Here is an 18429-nt window from a genome sequence, read left to right as displayed (position 1 = left end):
TGGGATTTTTTGAGGGTGGGTGATGGGGGATTTTTGGGAGGGGTGATGAGGGATGGGAGATAGGGGTGGCTCGGGCATGGATTTTTTTTTTTTTTTTTTTTTTTGAAAATTCAGGTTTTAAAAAAAATTTTAAATTTTTTTTTTTTGCCACGTAGCTCACATTTGGCAACCATGTCAGCACTTAACAGATTCATGGATAGAAAATGTAACAAATGTATTATTTTGAAATAAAATAGTACTTAAAATATGAAAGTGAAATGTTTTGAAGATGTTGTAAGGAATTGAAATAAGCCCCAAACCTGAGGTATGAAAATGTAATTTACCCTAAAATAAATTAAGATATTTGAAACGACCATGAAGCATGAAAACATTCTCCATGATGCATGAACCCCCTACATTTATATTTTCATTTCGATATATATATATATATATATATATTGTATATGTTCATATACTTGTCAATACACACACACACACACACACACATTCATGCTTACGTAATTATGAATTTACTATGTGGAATTTTTGAGTCAAAGAATTGAAAGAAATTAGAAGCAATTAGAGTTTTTCAAACCTTAGGAATTTCAAAGAAAAAAAAAGGGAAATTTCAATTTGGGAAATCTACGGCCTGCAGCTGTACCACTATTTCAACCTGATGCCAAGCCGAGCCTGCAACTTAAGGCTTGGGTGCTGGAACGACGTTTTACTGACGTCCCGTGAAGTAGCAGCCCTTTGGGCTTTGCTGTGTACGTAAACCAGGCCCTCAGCCTGGGCTTTGAAATTTAATGGCTCACAGCCCTTTAAGCCACATACCAGCACGTGCTAGGCTTGTCTTGCGCCTTCAGCCCACCAGCCAGCAAGCATAACTTGTTGGGCTTATCTCGCACACCAACCCATCAACCAGTCACTGACTGGGCTTACCTCTACAATTGACCCACGTTCCAACTGCAAGGCTTCAACTTGCTTTGCACGCTGGGTTTCTGCTTCCTGGCCCAACCTCAAAATTAGCACCAATGGGTTTCCTCCACACCTGGGCTCATCTCTTCCCTTCAGCCCAAACCTGCATCAAGCCTGCAACTTGCCCTGAGTGGATTGGGCTGTCTTGCAGCCGTGTTGTGACAACTTGTCCCAAATTTTACGATTTTATTAGTTTTAGAAGAGTGAATTGATGAATATACCCTAGAGGTGAGGTGGTTGACTTTTGTTGACCATCATTTCGTGATGTGTACACGTTGCTATTTTAGCGTATTCTCGAAGTACTTGACGGTACAAACGAGTAGGCGCAATCAGAATAGAAATCAGAGTTACAGTTAAAAATTTTTGGAACTACAAATTCGAAAGTTATTTTTGAAGAAATTACTATTTAATTATCTTATACTATTTTATATTTCTAAATTATTATTTTATTATTTTCGGATTGGATCTTTTTATTATATTATATTAGTTTATATTTAGTCGTGGGACCCACAATCACACTAAGTCTCATCTCCCCCTCTTCCACATGGCACTCTCAGTACTCTCTCTGGAATCCTCCCACATTCATCTCTCTCAGTTCTCTTTCGACTAGCTCTCTGTCAACTCTCTTGTTTCCCATTTCCTCTGCAAACAACACCGAGGCACCACCTTGCCTCTTTAACTCCAGCGTTCGTTCCCACTTTTCCCATGAGCCAGTGCCACCATCGCGGCCTTCTTCCCTGTCTCGAACCTAGACAAAAACCCTAGAACACTGATAGTGACCAAGGTCACTATAATGTGTTCCTCCGACGAACCAACGACTGATTCTCGACGATTCCGACTAAGGTAAGCTTTGAAATAGACGGCAATCATCTTAGATCATTGTTTTGTACATGATCCTTGTTTTATTTGAGAGAAATGTTGAAGTTTTGGTGCATATCAGTTTGGGAGAAACTCTCCCCAGTTTTCCAGTGACTCGAAGCCTTGGAGGCTATTTCCCGGCCACTTTCCAACCACGAATGTGAGCTAAAATGGTATAAATCGAATCTCTTTCCTTCTAGCTTTATTTTGGCACTTAAATGGTGAAATTTCATTGAGAATGGAGCTTTGGAAAGCAAGCCCAGTTCCGGCTTTCTTCTTGTTGGTTTTGACGGATGCAACCCACAAGTCCAATGGACCTAACCTGCTTAAAAAAATAAAAAATAAAAAAAAAGATGAAAGAATGGGGCTTCAACCTAAACTCGGTCCAAACCATAAACCCAACCCTTTGGGCCTTTGTCCTAGGCCGGCCCATTTCTGAATGGGCTCAGAATATTCTGAGAATATTCTCTGGAATATTCTTTAGGTTAACTTTCTGAAATTTTCTCGAGAACCTTCCTTAGCTAATTTCGACGCCTCGAGTCCGTTTTTGACATCCATTTAGTGAAATTCTAAAGTTTTAACACAGTTGACCACCGGGGCATCTTAGTTGACTTTTAGGGTTAATCGTTGACTTTGCGTTGATTTTTTACAAAAATTGCCCAGGACCCTCCTTAGAGTATTTCAACGCGCTGATTTCGAATCCCCCATCCGTTTCTCCAAATTCAAACATTTTAATTGAGTTTTAGTAATGGGTCTCAATATTATGCTTAGGTGTGATTACTATCAGATACTCCGGCTATCCTAGTTCGAACGGCTGCGATTTCGCAAGTAACGTGAGTGGGTCTTTACTTTATATATATATATATATATATATATTAGTTAGTTTCCATATATACATTTATTAATAAGTTCTATACGTGATTGCCATTATTAAATTAACGTTTATAAGAAATGCTTTATTGTTGGGAAATGATGAAATAATCCTATGGGATGCAAAGGTAATCTTACTATAAGGGGATGCCTTAATCATAATTATGGTCATGAATAGTAAGTTATTGATTAGAATTGTGGAATTGTGGTGGCATGATTATATTTAAGTTATTGCTCATCATTGTTGCACATCGTACCGTATGCTCACCTTGGATCCATTGTAGGTGCCAGTCCTGTCGTACAAGTTGCAATAGGCAACTTCGACTCGTATGTGATGCACCTAGTGCCAGTCTTCACATGATTATAGTACTAGAGCATATATCATTATTACACCCAGTCTTGTTCATGTCAGAATATCTCTGCATGAACTTGTGTGTCAGCATTTGTCGATGAGCATTCGATGTGATATGTTTATTTAGGTGAGAATATGTGATTACGAACGTCAAGTACTTATTTACGAAAGTTGTGACGTATGACATCCTTGAAATATTACTAGTTATGGTAAGCAATTTTATACTATACGTAGTATGTATATTTTCGAAACTATACTTGTTTTACGGTAAATGGTTACAATATTTTTAGAAAGGTTTTTATAAAACTTTATTTTAGGCCCACTCACCTTTGTTTTTCTCCCTTCCAGGTTTAGCAGCTGAGCTTTCGTAACAATGAGGATTCTTGGCAAATCTTGGTATAGGTGGCTACCTTTGAAGGTATAATCTTTATCCTATCTTACTGTACTTTACTTATGCTCTGACATCACATGTGATATGGGTTCATTCCCGCTCACTAGTGCACTCTTATACTTAGGCACTTTTAGGTTTAAATTTATTCACATTTTCCACATCACTACACCTTATGGCTTCATCACCTTTCAGGTGTTGGCCAGCATAGCTCGATTCGGAGTCCTAGTGGACATTCTGGGTCGGGGTGTGTCACGTGTCCTCAAGCCTAAAGGCTTGCAACTTTTTTTTTTGCAGGGCTGTGTAATGCAACCAGCCCACATATGCTAGGCTGCATTTTTTTTTTCGATCCGATGCCATATTTTGACATCCCCCGCTTCTTAACCATACCCATTTAATTTTTGGGACATTTGGTTAATGCTAATCAAGCTATAATATTATTGTCACTTAGCCCAAAGCTAAATTCAAGGTAATATGACCTGAATGTCATTCTTTTGCTCCTACAATCAAACCTGGATGGTTACGATCTATTAAATTAATTAAAGTGACCAGCAGTCCATTAATCTGACAAGACATCCAAAATTATTGGCCTAAAGCCCACTTTTGGACATTAATGGTTCTTCTTTTCTTTGAACCGCTGACTCCCTTTCGTAGTCCCGAAGCACTCACACTTGAGTTCCTGAAGCAACCCCCCCAAATCTACTACACTTAGTTGTATATTTTATTTTCTGTTCTTACAGGTACCTCCTTTTTATGAACCAGAAGTTCATAACTAAACTTGAACCTGTAGTTTCAAATTTAGTGCCTTTGAAACTCGAAGTTTTCATAAAACAATACACCCATGAAAACCCGACATTTTTCATGTAAACCATGTCTTAGAACCAGAATGTTCTCACTTTGATGCTTAAGGATATCTTATTTCCATGGCACCAATCACAATCTTGTTCCCTCCATTCAGTGGATTGTCAAACCATAACAAGTTCGATTTCACTAATTTGGATGTTTCTTGACCGAAACCACTTTATGTGGGTATAAGACGTGAATCTCCACTTGACTATAAAGAAGCTGAGTAAGCCTCGAAGCCAAAAATGGCATGGAAGAGCTGAATAAGCCTCCATCGTGATCTTCACTCGAAGATTTATGCCTGAAGCATTACAAACAGAAATACCCTCCCGAACAAGGATTCTATGGCTCTTTGGCTTGCTTTACGGACCGTTTAATCATGAAAGACATTGACTGAAGCACACCATGATTACGTCCATGAATGAGTACAATTCTGAAGTTTATAAATCTGATTGAATTTTGACTAGAGAATATTTTTCTCGTCCTTCCATGTTTCTAACTTGCTCCTAAAGTAGCAGTATAAAGAACGGAAGTTTACCAAAATTCTCATATTTGATTACTACCATAAATGTGAGAAAACGATATAGACTCAGCTTCGGTTGGAGTCTACCGAATGGTTGTGCCCTGCTTCAGTAGGGATGCATCAAAGGTCATGCTCTGTTTCGGCAGAGGTGCACCAAACGATTTTCTTCTGCTTCAGCAGAGGCCTACCGAACAAACTCATTCAACTTTAGCTGGAGCTTATGAAACCCAAGTTTGGGTCTGTCTGTGAAATCCCATTCATGGATTTCACTGTTATAATCTACGTATTGGTATTATTGAGATTTTATATTATTTTTGGGGAATTTATAGTAATTTATTTGAATTTAGATTTTAATTAAACTAGTTACAAAGGGTGAAGTTTGGAAATTGGTTATTTAAAATTCCCTAGACAGGGCAACACTAAATATTTTTAGATAAGTCCGATCTCACGAGCAAGTGGGGTGAAAACCGCCCGTGAAACGATATTTTAACGAAGGAGAAATTAATAAACAAGTTTACGAGTATTTTTGTAAATTTAGTTTAGCCCAAGATATTTTGGATGGTTGGCCACGCCTATGGGCCTACGCCCTTTCTTTTTCCTGCATTTTCTCTCCGAGGAGGGTGAGAGAACTCTAGAGAACTCTTTCTTCCCTCTCTCTCATTTTTGGTTGGGGTTGCATAGGGAAAGAAGTCATCACTTCCCACCACCTCTCCCAAATTCATCTTGCTATGATCACCATCACATCTTGCTTTCCTCCATCTTCCAACCCATCTCCCTATGGTATAGATCGACTCTACACCCCAGCTTAAATCCAGTTGTGTAAGTGGAGACACAAGACAACTAGAATTGAATGAGGGAGAGAGGGTGACAAAGAAGGCAAGGATGAGAAAAGGCAGAAGAGGGTCGAAGAAGGTGAGTCTAAATCATGAAATAAACATGGTTTTGTATGTTGCTTTCCAATGGGTGGAAAGCCTTGGTAATTATTCTTTGATTCTCTTGATTCCTTATATGGTCATTTATTTAGATGCTACTACGGGAAATTAGTCTTATATGCAGTTGATGTTTGTGCCAATACCTAAACCCTAGTTGATATAATACCTGAAGGTGATATTTTGTATGACATCAATTATTAGGTGGAGTCAATTACCTGTCATATATTAGCCCTGTTTTTCAAGACTAGTATTATGCATATGCTTGTTTTTATTTGTCATCTATACAAAAGCTGAATGGACTGCTTCGATATAAAAGTTGATATAACTATTGGTTCAATTCATTTGATACCCATTTATAGTTCTTTTTGGATCAAAGTGATAATCTGTTCATGACATACACTTGATTAAATGGTTTGAGAAAGATGTAGCAGAGGTAGTTTCCTCTGAGATTGAGAGGATCGGCTTTAGGGTATGGCACTGTGCTCAAGTATAATTAACCAAAAGCATTCCATTAGAAGTATATATGTCTCTCTCTTTCTCTATATATAAATATATATAACATATGAAATGAAACCTTCAGATAAGATTACACAAGGTAGTCAGTGCTGTTTCTAATAGTCCATTTTTCCATTATATTTGTACCATTATTTATTAAATTATCCAGCATCTTGGGTTAGTCATTTAGTTTTCAAGATGGATGTTTAAGAAGCAGTTATGTGGTGGCACATTCGGTGAAGTGTACGAAAGATGAGTGCTTCATAGATTCATGCTAAATTATGACTAAGTATGGATTAATTTGATTTTAGTTTTTGAATTTATGTTGTTGGTTGTTTGGTGGTTTGCTGTAGTTTAGAGGGAAATGTAACACATGATGATGGTGTGTTTGATGGCTTGGTGAACTACGAATGGCTTGATCCCTGTTTAGGGTACGTAGGCAGCCTAACGAGGATGTTAGATGCAGCCATAAATTATACAAAAAATTATTACGCAGTCGGTTCTTAACCTACGCTTTGTACATATCACGAAGGCGGGGTATGTTAGAGATATGGGTATTTGGTGACATCACGTGTTGATCCTGAACGTACTTCAAGATCGGGGCTTGACACTGTCTTTCTCACAATCTAATATCGAGGTTGTTTTTACAACATATGGTAGAATCAGGGCCTGCCAAGGTGTGGCATCATGCACGAAGCGTGATCCTTGGCACCTAAGACCTAAAACTTCAAGAATAAGGGATAATATTCCCGAACCTCAACCTTGTAAAATCTACTTTCGTCTCGATGGAATAGATCATTGGTTATACACTTATTCGTGCCCCTACCAATGTCGTTGAGGAGTACCATTCTCGTAGTCAGTATGTAAAACTAATTTTGCTCTATCAAACACTGTTGGAAGAGCATAATTTTGACGTGGATGGCCATGTTGGCCGAATCCCCTTAGTAACTTTGGTTTGCTTTGTGAACATTTTTTTGTGTGTTCTTGGACTCAAGTTTGGTGTTTGTTTTAGTCATGGATAATCTTATCGATATTGTCTTCGAATATGAGCTAATTGAATCATGTTTCTTGTATACATGTGACCGAATTCAATTAAACACGTGATTAGGTACAAATGTGGGAAAGTCAGTTGTTTGGATGAATGTCATACTATGCACACTAACTTTATACCTAAATCACCTCTCTAGCAACTATTTTATCCAACCTGATTAAGAGCATTGGCACACTCCTCGTTGTATGAATGGTACTAAATTACCATTTAAGAGACCTTATATTCTCCATGTTCAAGAAGAACATCGTTGAGTCTTAAGGATATTTAAGATGACAATAATCATGAATGAAACCATTGAAGAAAAAAAAGTTAAATATCTTTGCATCATCTCCAAATATGAGCTTGAAGCTTTATTTTAAGGCAATAAGTTATCTCCAACTAGGAACACGCCACATGTGGCCGGCCTAGAACCTGGTGATTGAACAATTTACTTGCCTTGGCACGACATTTTGGGACACTTAGATCGAATAATGATGTCATGCCGCATCTCCTTACTTGAAGTAAGAATTCTATGCTTATAAGCACACTTTGCCAAGCCTGCTTGTTGGGGAAATTGATTTTTTAAATCATCCCTAGTAAAGACATGAAACCACATTTTTTTTCATAATGGATCCAGGGGATCTATATGGACTAATCCAACCAAAATATGGACCATATAAATACTTATGGCTTTGATTGATGAATCGACAAACTGGTTACATGTTTGTCCACACATAATGCTGCTAAACCTCTTGGCCGATTTTAAGGGTTCACCACCCTACTTATCCCATAAAGTTTGGAAGACTGGATAATGCCGAAGAGTTTATATAAAAGGTTTTCAATAAGTATTGCACGTTTTTTAGGTTTATAATTGAACATTGAATTCTCATGTTCACTCCAAAACAGTCTTGTAAAGTGATCATAAGCCGCAATTTAAATGATTGCCCAGACCTTGGTGAATGCACCAAGCTTTCAGTTTCTGCCTAGGCCTATGCAATCTTGTATGTAGCTATGTTGGTTCACCTTGAGGCTTATTGCCACCTAACGAATTCGACGTTACAGTTGGTTACTGGGTACAAACTTGACGTTTCGTACTTACGTATTTGAGTGTGCATTCTATGTGCCAAGTTGCATCGCCGTAACATACCAACATGGTCCTAAAAAAAGGATGTGAATCTTTGTCGATTATGATTATTCTTCGTACTAGCTCTCTTAAAGCCTTTGCAAGTGATCTTTTTACCGTTCATTTGCAGATTGTCACTTCAATGAGACAATCTTCTCGCCATTAGGGGGAGATAAGAATGTCAACGTTCTTGTAGAACATCGCGAATTTGCGTGGACGTTACTCATCATGTCTCATCTCGATCCCCGTACTGCACAAGTGTGATAAGCAAGTGCGATAAATTCTAACTTTCAGAATGTTGCTCCAGATGCATTCCTCTGATCTAGCTAAAGTGACGAGATCATATACCAGCTGCAAACATGCCTGGATGGATAGACGTATGTAGAGAAAGTCGAGTCAACATCTGTAAATGATGTGTCGCCCATAATGGATGGTTTGGTCACCCCTGTTAGACAATCCGGTACACAGGTGGATAGCCAATCAATCTATCTCAGTCTGAAGCACGACAAATCACTCAGTTCGTAGAATTCACTTCCCTATAAGAGAAAGGTTACGGCACACAATGAATCCATACTCGATCGTTGTCTCAAATCATTTCCATCTCATGAGATTAATCCGGATTACTCCTGAGACTTGAAGTCCTTGGTCCAGTATACTAGTTTGGATAAGATAATGAAATTGGAATGAAATTATCATCGATGATGTTTTCACTTTTATGGTAACTACAAACATAAATGAAAAGTGACAATATCAAACTATGTTTTGTTGATTAGTGATAATGTAGAACTGATTGGACAATCGAAATTACAATCCAGGTTTTAATTCCTTACCAAAGTGTGTTTGGACCTATCATTCCTACATTGTCCAAGGTAACCCTGTTATGTTACAAGTGGGAAAAGAAACGTAATGAGATTAATGAAATAGTGCAACATGATACATGTCTTACGGTGCAAGATTTCTCTCAAACGCCCTGTGATTAGTTGCAGCAATATGAAATGTGGTTAGTGCTTCTCCATGGGGATATTGATACAGAGATTTACATGTAACTTCCCGAAGAATTACATGGACTGGTTCAAATAATTCCAAAACCACATAACGCCCTCCTAACTCATTTTGAGGCGTTCATTTATGGATTGAAGTAATCCAGCAAATATGGTATACCTGTCTAAGAGATTATTTGATCAGTCAGGGATATGAATGAATGCCCTTGCATGTTAAATTATGAAGTCTTATTCTAAATTGCTAGAGTTACAGTTTATGTTCATGACATGAAAATTAAGACTCTAAAAGAGCTTAAGAAAACTGGCTCGCACCAACAACGAAATTTGAGATATAAGATCTTGGGAAAACTCATTTATGCCTTGACCTGAAGTTGAAGCATTGTTCTGACAGTACTTTGGTCTACCAGTCGAACTACACCTTAAAGGTGTTACCTTTGAGTATACCTATGATCTTCCAACGCTATATGCAAATGAGACCCTTAAAGAGATTATGGAATCTGAAGTTCCATATGTAAGTTCAACTTTGGGCTTTGTTGTACTTAGCTTATTGCATTAGATAAGACATCTCATTCACTGTTGATTTATTGGTAAAGATAAAGCATCGCGCCTACATGCATCTACTGAATGGATATTAAAGATGTGTTTCCGCTACCCTGAAAGGTACTACGGATTTGGGCTAATCCCAACACATCCCGAACAGATATGATCCCCTTTAATCCTTGGAATGATGTTTTCCTTGTTTGTTATACTGACGATGGTTACTTATCAAACCCACATAAGAGACATTCCCAAATGGTTATGTCTTTACCGTTAGGGATATCGCAATATCTTGGAGGTCCACGATATGACCTTAGTTGCGAAATCTTCGAATCGTTCCAAGACTCACCTCACTTCAGTACGCTGCACGTGAAACATGGTTGAGATCTCTTGTTGAACATATTCAAATTACTTGTTGTTTTCATCCATTGTTGAGTCCCAACGACAATCTTTGAAGACTATGCCGCATGTATCAACCCGATCAGGACATGATACACCAACAAAGTCAACGCCAACACATATCGTGTTTACATCACATTAGTAAAGCATCAGGAGATTGAAGTCATGCAAGCCGATCCTAGACAACCTTGACAACCTCTACACGACGTCACTACTGAAGTCAACCTTCCAAAAGCTTGTTCGAGGAATTGGTATGCCTAACTATTCATATGCAATGTTTGTAGTTCTCATTTGGAAGTTATGTCAAACTCAGAGAGAGTATCTAGAAGTATACTCACTTGACCTTAATGTACTCTTTTTCCCTACACTTAGAAGCATTTTTTCCACTGGGTTTTTGCTACCTGACTAGGTTTTGATGAGGCACCCATCCTGAGCTGGTCATACCCTTGTGAGCTCTTCAACTTGCGTCCAGAAGACGTATAGTTTTAACTTAATGCAACTTCTCACTTTTTTCCTGAGTCTATGGGTTTTTATCCCACATTGAATTTTACCATAACGAGGTTTTGTGAGTTTTACCTTTTATGCATTATTCCGTTGATTTGAGACTTACATTCGCTCATTGTGCCGACGACTTCATCAAATGTACTTATTTCATCGCTGAAGACCTGATGCACTATTTGTTTGAGTATTTACACACTCAATGGGGAGTGTTGCAATCTTATTAGATTAGGAATGTGATTATTTAAATGCTATTATATCTGGGATATCCTTGTGGGATTCTAGAGTTGTAAAACTATTAGGATAAGGATTTAATCTATCCTACTACTATAAATAAAGGCATAATGGGGTGAGATAACATACACCTCACAATTACACATCTTTCTCTATGCCGCACCCTCTCTATCTTTCTGGTCTCAATGATTGTTCAGTAAATTATGCCTACAACAATGATTTTTTGAAAAAAAAAATTATTATAGTCCGACATATTATTTGATGGACAAATTAATATGACACAACACTAAATGCCCAATTAATTTGGTCAATACTATCCGACTTAAAGTATATTAATAAAAGGGTAATAGTAGGTGATAGGAGCATATTTATGCAACTTAGTTAGCTTGTTTCTTGGCATTTAATTAGTTTAATTCTAGTTATTTTAGTACTTTAAGCTATTTTCGTGTGTTTGTAGGTTCAAATAACAAAGTTAGCAACAAAGTGCTATTTGGAGCATTTTGGAGCATTTCTGGGCCAAGATTGGATAGTGCAAGCATGGAGACATGAGGATGGATGTTTTTGAAGATTTGAAGGCTAGAAATCAGTATGTGTGTGTGCAAGTGTGTTGACCTACAACGACAAACATCCATCCACTACACCTATTACATCCACTCATTACCAAACATCAATCCACTGCACCCATTACATCCACTCATTACCAAACATCCATCCACTACACCTATTATATCCACTCATTACCAAATCCACTGCACCCATTACATCCACTCATTACCAAACATTCATCCACTACACCTATTACATCCACTCATTACCAAACACTCATCCACTACACCCATTACATCCACTCATTACCAAACACTCATCTACTACACACATTACATCCACTCATTACCAAACACTCATCCACTACACTCATTACATCCACTCATTACCAAACATTCACCCACTACACCCATTACATCCACTCATTACCACAACATACACCACTACCACCTTAATTAGATGGTGGTCCTCTCCCTAGCCTATAAATACATCCACCCTTCACCATAACTAGGAGATCCATCCTAGCCGTGAGCACTTTACATTCATCCATATATTCTCACATCCCACAAACACATACAATTCCATTCCCTTGCCGTGGCATTCATCCAACCAAAAATCAAACACAAATCCATACATTCCCTTCCCCTTGCCGTGGCATCCATCCAACCTAAATACATTCATAACCTTTCCATAAATCCATACACATCCTTAGATACTTGTGCTGCAACAAGGTGGTGAAAACAAAGGTCCTTGGCATTTCAAGCTTGAAACTTTGGAGCATTTTAGGTGTACTTCGTTCTTGCTTTCAATATCTACTTTGTTATTTTCTGCTTTTGTTGCAATTATGAGTAACTAAACCCCCCTTAGATAGGGGGAAATTCAAAGCCATGAACATACTTGCAATATGAATTGATTACCTTCAGTTGTGATTTCATAAGTTGTGAATTCAATTTGTTTAGCTGCTTGATTGTTAACTTATTCATGTATGTTTATTAAGATTGCACACTTAGTTTGCATGCATGAATATGATGCTAGAGTATAAGGGAGTTTCACCTAATAGTTACAAACTTATATTCACAAGTAGTGGAGGTCACTTATAAACAATTGCGTTAAATGAATTTTTGGCAGGAGTTTCATGCTCATCATAGTAACGAATGCCTCGTCAATACTTATAGTTTTCATAATGCTTAATGATCTTTGATTGTATCTTTATTGTGCTGTTCACGTAAAGGACTTTTGAAGAATGCTTGAATTGTTGTATGCATTTTCCTATCTAATTCAATAACTTAAGGAGAACTTGAAGGTTAATTTAAGCGGACTTAATTAACCTGGGGTGTTGAGTTTCATGATTTATCAAAAGAACAACTGAAAATTGGTTTATGTGCAGTGTGTCATGTGTGGAGAAGAACCCTCTAGCTAGCCCATCATCCATAGTTTACCCAAATTCGTCCAAAAAACTGTTTTAGTTTACAATCTGTTTGTTTTGTTTTCAAATTCGTCAAAATCAAATCCCCCTTTACTTTAAAGTGTTTTATTAGTCAAAATATGTTTGATTTTTGTTTTTAAGTGTCTTGAGTCAAGTTAGAACCTAATTTCGTCCAAAACCATCCCTAGAGTCAGTTTAGAGTCTAATTCATTGTTTTAAGCTATTTTGAGTCTTTTTAGTTTGTATTGCATCTTTTGAGTCTAGTTTGGTGTTTTAAACTTAATTTTACGTTTTTAAGTCAGTTTCAGGTGTTTTAGCAATCCCTCTTAATCCCCGACCTAGAACGATCCCTACTTACATTCTTTACTACAATTGACGACAAGAGGGTTTAATTTGTGTGTTAAGTAATTTTCGCATCAAATTTTTGGCGCCGTTGCCGGGGATTAGCAATTGCTAATCCCTTGTTATTTCTTTTTTGTTTATTTTCGTGTGTTTTTATGATAGTTACTAACCTTGTTTGTTTTCTTGTTTTAGGTACTAGTTTATGACTCGAAGTTCTCATCCAATTCGTGAGCATCTCTTGGACTTTGACGACGATTTTGAAAGGACTTTGGTAAGGAATAGGAATCAGCAAGATCGTAACCCACCTATTCCTGAACCTGAGTTTGAAGAACATCCACTTGAAGAAAAAAAGGAAGATTCCAACATGGCAACGGACAATCAAACAATCAAGGAGCTTTCCGCTTCGGGATTGGACAATGCCGCTCCCCTATGCATCCAATACCCCCTGGCTGCCCTAGGGAAGACGGACGAGTTCGAATTGAAATCAAGTTTGTTGCATCACATTCCTAAGTTCCACGGGATGTCCATGGAAGATCCTAATAAACACTTGAAGGAGTTCGAGGTTGTTTGTTCGAGCATGACCCTTGTGAATGTTGATGGGAGCATTCTGAAAATGAAGGCTTTTCCCTTTTCTCTCTTAGAAAAGGCTAAAGATTGGTTGTATGAGCTAGCCCCCGGAACTGACACATCATGGGAGTGTATGAAACGGGCATTTTTGGAGAAGTGTTTTCCAACTTCTCGAGTCATTCTACTACGCAAAAGGATTAGTAGCATTCAGGAAAACCAAGGTGAATAATTTCCCATTTACTATGAGCGTTTTAAAACCCTCGTTGCTTCATGTCCACAGCACCAGATGAAGGAGGAGCTTCTTCTTCAATATTTCTACGAAGGGCTTCTACCAATTGAACACAAAATGCTAGACGCCTCAGCGGGATGAGCTTAGGTGGACAAAACACCAATGGCTGCCAAGACCTTAATTGCTAACCGAGCATTGAATGCTCAACAATATGAAGGCGTTGGTCAAAGGGACACCTCATGGCAACAAGTGAATGAGGTAAGTTCCACATCCGACATTCAATCGCAGTTAGCTAATCTTACTTCCATTGTGTCTCAGATGGCCGAAGAAATGAGGATGAAAGAACCAAGTGTATGTGGTGTGCGTTCTATCCAAGGACATGCCTTTGAAAAGTGCCCTCAATTGATTGAAAATGGTGGATGGGAAAACACTAATGCAATTGAATTTCAAGGCCACAACCAGCCAAGGAACGATCGATATTCTAATACATACAATCTAGGTTGGAGAAACCATCCAAATTTCAAGTGGAGGGAGCCCCAACAACCCCAACAACAAAGAGGCTTTAGGCAGCAACCTCCGAGCTTCTATACCAAGCAATATGCCCCAACACAAGCCCCACAACAACCTGCCCAAAACACCTCAGGTACATCTTTAGATAATGACACACTTCTTAAGTTACTCACCAATTTGTCTCAAGGGCAAGAAAATCAAGCCAAAGCAATGCAAAACCAAGACAAAAGGGTGGACCAAATGGAAACGCAAATTGGGCAGATTGAGGAGTTTGTAGGACAATTCAGAGAGTAAGGTAAGTTGCCTAGTTCGACCGTTGTCAACCCGAATAGAGGATTCGAATCTGTAAAAGCCATGAGTTTGCGAAGTGGAAAACAAGTTGGATCTGATCCCCAACCGTCCAATTCACGTTCCAACGAGGTTGAAGAGTTGATAATTGAAGAGGATGAGCAAAGCACCCCCATGGCAAGGGTGGAAACATTTTTGCCGCAAGCCCCAAAAGCTCCTAAACCATCCAATTCGGCCAACAAAGGTAAGGAAGTTCCAATTTTGATTAATTCTAACGTTGTTCCTTCAAATGTACCCTTTCCTCGCAGGTTTATGCAATCAAAGAAGGAGGAGGCTGAAAAGGATATTTTGGAAACGTTTAGAAAAGTTCAAGTCAATATACCACTTTTGGATGCAATTAAGCAAGTTCCAAGGTATGCCAAGTTTTTGAAAGAACTTTGCACAACTAGGAAGAGAATTTCAAGCAAGGAGGTTGTCAAGGTAAGTGAAAATGTCTCAGCTGTTTTATAGCGTAAACTGCCCACTAAATGCAAGGATCCGGGTAGTTTTACCATTCCTTGTGTAATTGGGAATACTCGTTTTGAATCTGCCATGTTAGACTTAGGTGCATCTATAAATGTCATGCCTTATTCAATCTATGCATCTATGCACTTAGGCGAATTGAAAAAGGATGGTGTGATTATACAATTGGCCGATAGATCTAATGCATATCCAAAGGGAGTTTTGGAAGATGTTTTAGTGTAGGTCAATCACTTAATCTTTTCGGCGGATTTCTACGTGCTTGAAATGGATGAGTTGGACCACTCCCCTACATTACCCATCCTCCTTGGACGGCCATTCATGAAAACTGCCCGTACTAAGATTAATGTGTTTAATGGAACTTTGACGATGGAGTTTGATGGGGAAGTTATCAATTTCAATCTTTCTGATTCTATCAAGTATCCTAGTGAAGATCACTCATGTTTTTCTATTGATGTATTTGCTTCTTTGGCGCAGGACCATTTTGAACAATTGAATGACGATGCACTTGAATTGGTCATTGCACGAGGAATGGACATTCGAAACAATGAAGCAATAACCATGCACCCCCACGACATGAATGATTTTTCCCTTGCCGTACCCCCTAATAAAGACGAGATGGAGATGGTGGCTGCCCTCGAATCATTGCCACTACAATCTGGGAATTTTGTGGACCCAATTTCCATTTCAGTTTTGGTTAATAAGTTACTTCCTTCAGTTGTGCAGCCACCTACACTTGAACTTAAGCCATTGCCAAGCCATTTAAAGTACATTTTCTTGGGCGATGATGAGACATTGCCCGCCATTATCTCAAGCACACTCACGATACAAGAGGAGGACAAGTTGGTAAGGGTGCTAAGGGAGTACAAAACAGCAATTGGGTGGACATTGGCCGACATAAAAGGAATTGATGGTTATTCTGGTTATAATCAAATTGTCATAACACCCGAGGACCAAGAAAAAACCACTTTCACATGCCCCTTTGGTACATTTGCTTATCATCGCATGCCATTTGGTTTATGTAATGCACCTGCCACATTTCAAAGATGCATGATGAGCATATTTTCTGATTATGTTGAGAAAATTATTGAAGTTTTTATGGATGATTTCAGCGTTTTTGGTGATTCATTTGATGGTTGTTTGCATAATCTCAGTTTGATCTTAAAACGATGTGTTGAAACTAACCTTGTTCTCAATTGGGAAAAATGTTATTTCATGGTTAAACAAGGCATAGTTTTAGGATATATCATCTCTGAGAAATGAATGGAGGTTGATAAATCAAAGATCGATCTTGTACGTCACTTACCCTCTCCTACTTTGGTTAGAGAGGTTCGTTCTTTTCTTGGACATGCAGGTTTCTATCGGAGATTTATCAAAGATTTCTCAAAGGTTTCCCAACCTTTTTGCCGTCTCCTTAAAAAAGATGTGGCGTTTGACTTCAATAAGGAGTGCACGACATCCTTCAAACAACTCAAGGAGTTGCTGACCATGGCTCCCATTATTGTTCCACCGGATTGGAGCCTTCCTTTTGAGCTCATGTGTGACGCATCCGATTATGCTTTAGGGGCTGTTTTAGGACAAAGGAAGGATAAGAGGCCGCATGTCATCTACTATACGTCACGGACGTTGAATGATGCCCAATTAAACTATTCCACAACGGAAAAAGAACTTCTCGCCGTTGTCTTTGCTTTAGATAAATTTCGATCATATTTAATTGGTACTAAAGTAATTGTTTTCATTGATCATGCAGCTTTAAAATATTTGCTCAGCAAAAATGAGGCCAAGCCAAGGCTAATTCGATGGATATTGCTTCTCCAAGAGTTCGACATTGAGATTCGAGACAAAAAGGGAAGTGAAAACGTGGTGGCTGACCACCTAAGCCGTATGATGCATAATGAGGAGTCCCTACCCATTGCTAAAACGTTTCCTGATGAACAATTGATGTTCATTACGGTAAGTGAACCTTGGTATACTGATTTGGTTAACTTTTTGGTGTCTAAACGAATTCCAAGCACTCTCACTAGACACTAACGTGATAAGCTTAGAAATGACGCACGGTTTTATGTAAGTTTTTTTTTTTTTTAGTTTTGTTAAATTAGACTTCTAGTTCAAAATAGAGAAACACTATTGTAGTTATATTATTAACCTGCTAAACTTATGATCATACTTTGTTCGAGCACTCTGTTATAGTTGAATGTTTGCCATACAAATAACTGAACATTAAACATGGTACCTTTGAGTTCTTCGTACCTCTGAGTTCAACCGTTAAGGCCTTATACCTGCATTGTGAGTGACCGTCATACTGAAATATGTCGAGTTCCATGTGGAAGGTTTTAAGTCTAGTTATTATAATTATCATCTGACTATTTAACCGGACTTGCTTATCAAATTTGTTATCAGAGCCAAGTTTAGCATTTTAATAGTATAATTACAATAGTAAAGTACCTTACGGACGGAAGTCATTAACACAACTGATATCACACCCTTTTATTTTGCATGAATAATAGATATTAGTGTCCTTGTAGACCTTGTTAACCACAACCACCAGGTATTTATTGTTCTAGACACCCGACTATAACTAGCATAAAGAGAAGATTAGCGTATATATCCAAAAGAATTAGCAAGACTCTAAAGAGGTAAAAGTTTTATCTTAGTTATCTTGAACATCGTTCATTTATTTATAAATATAATAACATAGAAGTGCAACATAGAGTTTTAGAAGCAAAAAGAGCAATAGATCAAGTTTTAGAGACCATGAGAGAAGAAAGAGAGTTTCTAAGAAACCAGTTAGCAGTAACTTTAGAGAAAGGTAGATTGTAGTTTATAATAGATTACCTTAATTTAGAAATTAGTGAACCTCAAAAAAAGAAAAATAACCTTAGATTAGAATAGTTTAGTTTGTTATTTTCTATTGAGAAAACATAATCATATTTTGCATAGTTAAGACAATCCAAAAGCCCAT

At 38.1% G+C, this 18429-nt stretch overlaps 1 long non-coding RNA gene across 1 annotated transcript; it reads left to right on the top strand.

The window, feature by feature from the left end:
- Positions 1-5370: 5370 nt before the first annotated feature.
- On the top strand, positions 5371-12523 carry LOC139190669 (uncharacterized). Its single transcript, XR_011575011.1, has 2 exons — positions 5371-5703; positions 11498-12523. It is a non-coding gene; the product is annotated as an uncharacterized lncRNA (long non-coding RNA).
- Positions 12524-18429: the final 5906 nt, after the last annotated feature.

Source organism: Malus domestica, chromosome 13, assembly GCF_042453785.1.
Source record: "Malus domestica chromosome 13, GDT2T_hap1".
NCBI classification, from domain to species: domain Eukaryota; kingdom Viridiplantae; phylum Streptophyta; class Magnoliopsida; order Rosales; family Rosaceae; genus Malus; species Malus domestica.
The sequence above is the reverse complement of the archived record's forward strand: the minus strand, read 5'-3'. Positions and strand labels throughout refer to the sequence as shown.